Genomic DNA, 9,497 nt, shown 5'->3' on the forward strand with positions numbered 1-9,497 from the left:
GAGCTCAGAAGGTGAGTGCAAGCTGCTCCATCGCGTTTTCCTTTTTCTTTCCCCCCTTCTTTTTTCATATATATGGCGAAGCCCCCTGCATCTATCCCTTCCTTTAGCCAATTTGCCATTGGTCCTTCACCTTTTCTTCAACTTGCCTTATGTTCCTTCCCAGAATCTTCGGGGACGTCAGGAGATCAGGAAGAAGAGGTTCTGCCTCAAGGAACTGGAACCGGTTTGTTTCTTCTAAATCTGTTCTTCCTTTTATTTTTCTTTTTTTTTTGAATATTGATACAGGCTTTGCAGGTTCTGAGCCTGTTATCCCTGAAGGAATTGTGAGACCTGTTGAAGTTGCTGACCCTCATCCAGAACAAAAGGCTGCAAGTCCTCAGGTTTCTGCAAGTGGTGACGCGGTGATGGGGGATGCCTCGAAGGTGGCTGCCTCAGATCTTGATTCAAGGCTTTCCTCTTTCCTGACTCGCTTCGATCTTTTGGAATTCAACAGTCTTCCTGCCAGCCACTTTCATATCTTTGGGTCTTCTTATGGCAGCTTCCTGCGCTTCTCTGTTCCTGTGGAGGGCTTGCCGCTGCTAGAGAGCCTGCTCAAGAGTCACGGGGATTTTACCAGTGGCTTCAGGGGAGGCATTTTTCTAGGCAATATTCTGATGGAGTTGCTGTGTGCTGTGTTGATTTCTCTAAAGAATTCCTCTGTTGATTCGTTGTCTGAAGAAAAGCTTCTAGAATGGAGAGGTGTGGTGCAGGACCTTCTAGAGGCCAAGTTTAATTTGTCTTTCCTGCTGGATCACTTGCGTTTGCTGGCTCATATGCTGTTTCAAAGGCAATCATTCAAGAGTATAGACACTGAGATAGCTGTTGCTGAGGAAGCTTTGGCTCATGCTCACAAAGTTCTACAAGATTTGAAAGTCAAGCGGCAGAGGATCCTTTCTTCTTTGGCTGTTCCTGCTATTTCTCCAGATGCTTCTCTGTTGGCCGGCCTCATTCCTTAGCTTTTTTTTTTTTATTCATATGAACAATTTGGGGTTGTATAATTTTTTTTAAAACATTGCTCTGCTCTTTCTCTTTTGTGCTTCAAAACTGCTTTTTATTTCTTGGTATGTGAATCTGCCTTTTTCCTTGGATGTATATATATTGTCTTTACTTTCTTGTGATTCTTTTCTTTCCTGAGTCCTGGACCATGGTTTTCACAGGTGTCACTGTAAGTTCTGGTCCAGGTACTTGGTGACTTATTGTGCAAGTACTGAGCTGGGTACACTAGTATCCTTCTCTATGTATGTTTTTTTTTTGAGATACGGTCCCAGTTCATGAACTTTGACAGGTTCCCCTTTTGCCAAGTGCTAGGCTAGGTATCCTAGATATTTTCTTTTATTCTGTGATCCTAGACCTATGCACTTGGGACTGTTTGTGGGACATCCGAAATTATTTGTGTGGTGGATCCTGGGCCATATGTAAAAGGGGTATTACATATTCTCCTCTTTTTTTTTTGACTCAGGTATCCTTCCTTAAATTTATCCAAATTTGGTCTTTGCAATAAGAAAACTTAAACTTTGAAGAAACAGGAATTTCGTTAAAACATAATCATTTTTTTTTTTGGAACAAAGCAAAAGTCTTTTGGTGTAGCATTGACCACAAAGTGTCAATCTATCACATGTTCCTGAACAAAATTATCTTAGGCTAGAATTTTTGATAAAGGCTAAAAAATAAAAAGACAAAATAAAAGGAACTTAGCAGATAGTGAAGTTGGTGAAAGGACCCTGAGGTACTGGGGATCCCGTTGTCCTCATGCATAATATTGCTTCAGCCATTTCCCGTTTATGGGTTCTGTCAGGACTGTCCCATCTTCTTTGGTAAGGTAATAATATCCACTTTCATGAGCTGTATTGATGATGTAGGGTCCTTCCCATTTTGGGGTGAACTTGGAAGGCCCTGGCAGGTTCCTCCTCACGTGCTCCGCCATCCTTAGCACTAGTTGCCCTTTGGTGAACACTCTTGGGCGTACTGCTTGTGCATATGCTCTGGTCATTCTTTGCTGGTATCTTTGGCTCCTTTTCTTGGCCAGTTCCCTTTCTTCTTCTACTCCTTCCAGATCTACTAATCTCTTTTCATTGTTTGCGTCTTCACTTTCTCCCTGATTTTCCTCAAGAACTACCCTTGGTGTAGGAATGATTAACTCCACAGGGCTGATGGCCTCTGTTCCATAAACCAGGGAGAATGGGGAGAATCCTGTGGCTGTCTTTACAGAGCTCCTACATGCCCAAAGCACATCTGCCAAATGGTCACTCCATTTTCCTCCATACTCATGCTTCATTTTCTTAAGGATTTTTAATATTACCCTGTTAGTAGCTTCAGCTTGGCCGTTTCCTTGTGGGTAGTATGGGTTAGATCTTCCCTGCTTGATGTGGTATGCTTCAGTTAATCCCTTCACATCTTTGTTTATGAATGGGGTTCCATTGTCGCTGATCAATCTTCTGGGGATCCCGAATCTTGTAATGATGTGGTCTCGAATGAAATTTGCTACAGCTGCTCCAGTAGCTTTTTTCAAAGGGATGGCCTCTACCCATTTTGTAAAGTACTCCGTGGCTTCCAAGATCCATATGTAACCATTGGATGGAGGATTTATGGGCCCTATGAGATCGAGCCCCCAAGTATGAAAAGGCCATGGTGTCGTCATATCCTGTAGGATATTTGGGTGAGTGTGAATCGCATCTCCTAGGACTTGGCAAGCATGGCATGTTCTGACCAGCTCCTCAGAGTCTCTTTTCATCGTTGGCCAGTAATACCCCAACGACAGTAACTGCTTGTGCAGCCTTCTCTTTCCTGGGTGACTTCCGCAATCTCCAGAGTGTACTTCTCTGACCACTTCTCTGGCTTCCTTTGGTCCCAGGCACCTGAGGGGATCCCCGTGGTATCCTTTTTTGAACAAAATATCATTCTGTAAGAAATACCTGCACGCCAGTTTCTTGAGCTTATGGGCCAGCTCCTTGTCGGTTGGCAGGATACCCTGAGCCAGGTATTCTATGAAAGGAACCCGCCAATCTTCTGTAACAAACACAGCGTAGCTTTCTTCTTTATCGATTGCCAAACGACATTCTTTACATTTCCCCTGTATGACTGCTGCTTCCTTGTCCATGTCTGGCCAATAGTACCCCATGCGTTGCATCCTCCTGTATAGGCTGACTTTTTCTGCAACTCCACATGTTTGGGCGTGCAATTCTTCTAATTTCAACTTTCCTTCCTTCTCGGTGATACACCTGGACAGTATTCCTCCTGGCAGTCTTCTGTACAATTCTCCTTCTATCTGAGTGTAATCCATTAGCTCTTTGATGTTCCCCCTAGGATTTACTTCTTTCATCCTTTCTTTGACTTCGTCCCTCCAGTCCCACTGTTTGGATTCCCCTGGGTACATTCCTTGGAGGATCCTCACAATAGAATGTTCCTGCCTTCCTATTTTTATCAGTGTATCTCTCCCATCAAATGGTATTTGGGATCCCAGGGTGGCGAGAGCATCTGCGAACCTGTTTTCGCTTCTTTGAGTGTACTCTATGCTGAAGGTTTGAAACTCCATTTCCAGTTTTTGTGCCCAAGTCCTGTAGGCTGCTAAGCTTTGTTCCCGTAATGCAAAGTCACCTTTTACTTGGGAGACTACAAGATTAGAATCTCCCAGCACTCTCATGTGTTTCACTCCTATGCTGAGTGCTATAGTCAACCCAGTCAAGTATGCCTCATACTCAGCTGCATTATTAGAGCATGAGAAACCAAGCTTGAAAGACAGGGGCATGACATCCCCATTTTCACAGCTTAGCACAATTCCTACCCCATTTGAAGTTGCTGTAGCTGACCCGTCAAACCTCATAGTCCATTTCTTCCCTGGGATCTCCATCACTGCTACCTCACCAGGGATTTCTTCGCTCAGCGGGCCTTCTTCCTTCCCTGGGAATTGAGCTAGCAAATCTGCTATGGCCTGGCTCTTTATAGCCTTGGGAGTTCTTGTGCCTATATCATATTGTGAGAGCAATACTAGCCATTGTGCCATCCTTCCCGTGAGGAGGGGTTGGTGCAGGAGTGCTTTTATGGGGTGGGACTTAGTTACCAAGAGGATTTGGTGAGCTGAGAAGTACCTCTTCAATCTTTGGGATGCATAAACGATTACTAGGCAGGCTTTCTCTATTCTGGGGTACCTGGTTTCGGTATCCTTGAGTGTTCTGCTTACATAGTATATGGGCTGCTCATTTCCTTGGTCATCTTCTTGTGCCAGCAAGACTCCTATTGCCTGAGAGTTCGATGCTAAGTATAGCAACAGAGATCGCCCACGTACTGGTGCCTGGAGGGTGGGCAGATGGTTCATAATGCTCTGAATTCTTTGAAAAGCTTCCTGCTGCTCTGTTCCCCAGGTGAATTCATTTCCCTTTTTCAGTAATTTTGATAAGCCTGCCGTAGCTGAGGCTAAACCAGGCACAAACCTCCTGATATATGAGACTCTTCCCAGGAAGCTTTTGAGTTCTCTAACAGTAGTTGGTCTTCTCATCGTGGCAATAGCTGTGGCCTTGGCTGGATCCACACTTATGCCTTTGTGATGTACCAGGAACCCAAGGAACTTTCCAGCAGACACTCCAAAGGCGCACTTCATGGGGTTCATACGTAACTTGTATTTCCTGCATCTTTCAAAGACCTGCTCAAGTACTTGGAAATGTCCTGTTCTGGTTTTTGACTTGACCACAATATCGTCTACATAATCTTCCATCTCCTCATGCATCATGTCATGGAAAATGGCTGTCATGGTCCGTTGATACGTAGCCCCCGCATTTTTGAGGCCAAAGGGCATTACAGTGTAGTAAAAGTTCCCAATCGGAGTTCTGAATGCCGTCTTCTCTGCATCTTTGGCTGCCATGCGAATTTGATTGTATCCACTGTACCCGTCCATAAACGAGAACATTGAGTTTCTTGCAGCTGAATCTACAAGGAGATCGATATTGGGCAAGGGGAACTCATCTTTAGGACATGCCTTGTTCAAGTTGCGGAAGTCTACACAGCAGCGGATTTGACCATTCTTCTTCTTCACAGGTACAATGTTGGAAAGCCATTTTGGGTGTGGGATGGGTTTGATAAAACCAGCTGTTAGTAATTTCTTGACTTCTTGGACTATTTGAGCTTCTACCTCAGTGTGGAAGACCCTGGCTGGTTGGACTACTGGCCTCACCCCTGGTTCCACATTAAGAGAATGGACTACCAACTCCGGGTCTAGACCAGGCATCTCATCATAAGTCCATGCAAACACATCTCTGTATTTTTGAAGTAAGGTTACCAGTTGCTCTCTTTCTTGAGCCACCAATTGACTGCTAATGAAAACATGTTTCCGGGATCCTGGTTCTGTTCCCAGGTCTACTTCCTTCAGTTCTTCCTCGGGCTGAATCTGGGCCTCCTTAACTGGTTCTTCTGGGATTTCTTCTTGGGCCATCATGCAGATTGGTGGTCCGGGACCTTCCTGCACAATGCATTCGGGTCTCGCGCACCTTCACAAACGATAAATTAGCCTTCCCCCAGGTTCCCGCACCACCACACATTCTCGGGATCCTGAAGAGCTGGGCTCCCTCTTTTGTCTTTTTCTTTCTAAAAGGTTTCTCAGGTCACGGGTGCCTCTTCCTCCTTCTTCTTCTTCTAGGATAGGTGCCCCCGAGGTCCCTGGGGTGGGGTTCTCATCATCTGGCTCCAACTCATCATAAAACATCGTTTCTGCAAAGTTTACTTCTCCCTGGCTGAAAGGATTATGATTGGCAGGGATCCTTATGGGCCTCCCATTCAGTCTCCCTTTAATGCATTGATGGAACGTGGATGGAATAAGGCGATGTTTGTGAAGCCACGGGCGTCCCAGCAGCACGTGATAAGAAACTTCTGCATTAATCACATGAAACCTTGTCAAAGCTACTATTGGCCCTACCCTTAAGGCTAGCTGTACGTATCCTTCTGTTGCTTCCACCGATCCTCCAAATCCTGTTATCTCCATGGGGGTCCCCAGGATCCTTCTGTCAGCTAAGCCGACAGCTTCCAAGGTACTCAAGGCTATGAGGTTGAGTGATGCCCCTGTATCCACCAGTGCTCTCCTGACTTGAACGCCGTTTATGGTGGCCATTAAATAAAGGGGTCTACGGTGGTCTGGGTGCTCAATCTCCATGTCCTCATCAGTGAAAGTTATTGCATTGGTTGTCTCCAGGAAAGCTCGACTAGCATGTGACTCAGCTGTAAAACATTCCATCCCTGAATCTGCTGCTATACTCATGAGAGACTCTGTGGCCACTCTTCTTGCTTCTGGTCCGAATCCTAATTGATTGAATAGTGACCTGAACTTAGGATTCTTTTGGAGGGTCTTGACTGTACTCGGGTGGAAGGATCCTTCAGATTCTCCTGCCTCTGCTGGGTTCCCATGTATTACTACTGCTACCACCCCTTTTCCTTTGTGGTTAGGTAAGGGGTTCCTCTGCACTTCCGGTTCCTTCTGGGTGAGCTCCAGGGTTCCTTCTCTCAACTTTTTGTGGAATAATCTGCGAAGGGTCCAGCAGTCCTTGGTGGAGTGCTTCACATAGTTATGGATTCTGCAAAATAAAGGATTCTTCCTTTCTTCTTCGGTTGGTGGCCTGGACACAGTGAATGGCCTAACAACCCCATCTCCAATCCATTTGTCTAGGACATGGCTTAACTCCTCAGCTGTGCATGGGATCACTGGTGGTTCTTCAAACACCTTTCCGTCTGGTCTTTTCCTTTTTTCTCCTGTTGATGCTGTCATAGCTTGGGATGCGGGCAGCCTTTTGGTTCTCATGGTTTGCGCCGTCCTTCTGGTTCTTTGCAGCAGATCAGCAAACTGTGTGATACATAAATTTTCAAGGTTGAGCCTGTAGTCAAAAAGCATGTTGGCTATGCAGGTTTCCACGAGCTCCTTTTCTTCATGGTCTCCATAGCAGTCTAGAGACACATCTTCGAATCTTTTAATAAACTGAACAGGATCTTCTCCAGGTCTCTGCCTCACCATCTGCAGGTTCTGGAAAGTGATTTTGTCTTCACCAGGGTAATATTTGGCGCAGAATTTTTCCATCATCTCATCCCAGGTCTTGATGGACCCGGGTCTCAGCGTGGTGTACCAGGTGTATGCCCTATCTACCAAAGATTTGGCAAATTCCCTTAGACATAATTCTTTATCTCCTGCATAAGGGCCCATAGTGTGGACAAACCTGCTCACATGTTCCACGGCACTTCCATTCCTCCCATCAAAAGGATGGAACTTTGGGGGTTCGTATCCCTTAGGATATGGTTTGCCAAGGAGTTCTGGAGGGAACGGGGGATCCCGAGAGAATTGCTTGGGGATCCCTGAGAGTTTTTCCCTTTCTTGCTCCAAGAGGGCATTGACGTCTGCCAGTGTCAAATACTGAGGGTTGGCTCTTCCTCCTACTGCTGACCCTCCTTCTGGCTGGGTCCCATCTTGGTGGCCAGTAGGGGGAATGTTGTCTCTGACTTCCTGTGTCCTGCCTTCTTTGAGAAGACGAACTTCTTGCTCCAAATCCTTTAACATTGCTGTCATCCTGGCCATTAGGTCTGGTTCCTGTCTTACGTGTCTTTGTTCCGACACAACCTCCTGTTCCACCAAGGGTATCCCACCTCCTTGCCTGGAGACTTCCTCGTTTTCTCCTACAGGTTCAGAGGCCGTAGGTGGCACATTGGTTCCTTTGCTGTTTCTTTGTCTTGGAGGCATTCTCTGTGAAGGGATTGTTTCTTCCTTCTTCTTTGCCCAGTCCCCAGCGGAGTCGCCAAAATGTGAGAGTGTCTTTTTCGGGATACTCAGACCCAAGGATCCCGAGCCTGAGTGAAAAAGAAAAAAGGGGATTTGGTGGACTGGGCCTTGACTCACCGCAGCTAAATGGCTGTTTAAGAATCAAGCGAATGCAGAGAAATGTTCCTGACAATAAACAAGGATATCGAGGAGTGCCAAAATTAACAACGTAAGTTCAGAAAGAAAGGTTAAACAGGATTAGCAAGACAATAAAAAAAAAGAAGTACTGTGGGGATCCTGGGGACAATATTTCATTAAAGCATTATCTGTTTGATTACAGCAAGCTTACTAGGACGTGATACAAGGTCCAATCAAGCTCAAAAATTGCAGCCTTGAATGGCTATTTCAGCCTTCAAAACTTGCGAAGTTTCATTCTTGTTGGATCCGAGTATGTGCCATAGTTGCTTTTACAGGATATCGGGAAGCAGTATTTGTCTTTCCCTTTAGTATTTTCTTTCTGCCTAAACTTTCTGATGATTTTTTTTTTTAGTGAATCTCTTCTTTCTATTGTTCCTTTCTTTTTTTCTCGCTGCCCTTCTTCACAACCCATCCTCTCCTTTTATAGTGGAGTTTTCTGGGCGTCTTGGGGAACCGTTGGTTCCCCTGTTTTGGTCTTTTGTGAACAGAGTATGTTCTGTCCTCATCATCTCGGTAAGTCCCCTTTTCCGTTTTCTCTCATTCTTTCCTTTTCTTGGTTCTGATTCCTTCGAAAGTTTCTAGTTGGCCATCCTCTTTGGTGTGTGCTGAGGTATGCCCTTCTCAGCATCCTCACTTCTGGTGTCTTTTACTTCTCCGTTTCTTTCCTATTTGGGTGGAATCCTGTTCTGCTCTTTTGAAATCGTTTTGTTAACATTCCTCTTCCTTGTTTTGGTTCCCCGACGCCTTTTCTGTCTGTGCCATGAAGGGTCGCTTGCGTCCTTTTGTTTTTTTCTCGTTTTTCTTTCTATCGATCTGTCCTGGTCTTCTTTTTTCTTCGCGCTCATTGATGGTGCCCGAGGATCCTTGCGCCTTATACTTTGCTGTGATGTTCTCTCTCTTTCTTTTTTGGTTGCTTTTCCTTTTCTGGGCTTCGGGATCCTCAGGGCCTTTTGTATAATACCTTTGGACTTGGTCTTTTTTTCTTCTGGGCTTAACTCACTCTTTCTTGGGCTTAGCTTATTCTTTCTTGGGCTTATTTTTTTGCTGTGATTTTTTAGACCTCAACAGTGGCATAATAGAATGGGTCACCCTTCTTCATCTAGGTTGCACTTGATTAGCTCAATAATTCCTGATGTAATTTTTTGTGATAAAAAGCTTCCGGTTTGCACTGTTTGTCCTTTAGCCAAACAAAAAAGGCTTCCTTTTCCCAATGAGAATAACATTTGTTCTTCCATTTTGATCTTGTTCATTGTGATATCTGGGGACCATTTTCTGTTCCTTCTATTAATGGTTTTAAATACTTTCTGACCATTATTGATGATTGTAGTAGATGTACTTGGGTATATTTGCTGAAATTCAAATCTGATGCTAGAACTGTTATTCAGTCCTTCTTTTCTTTTGTTGAAACTCAATTTCACCTCAAAATTAAAACCTTGAGATCAGATAATGGTCCTGAATTTCATATGCCTCAATTTTTCTCTTCCAAGGGTACCTTACATCAACTGAGTTGTGAAGATACACCTCAACAGAACTCAGT

The sequence above is a fragment of the Quercus robur genome, chromosome 3 (genome assembly GCF_932294415.1).
Source record: "Quercus robur chromosome 3, dhQueRobu3.1, whole genome shotgun sequence".
NCBI lineage: Eukaryota > Viridiplantae > Streptophyta > Magnoliopsida > Fagales > Fagaceae > Quercus > Quercus robur.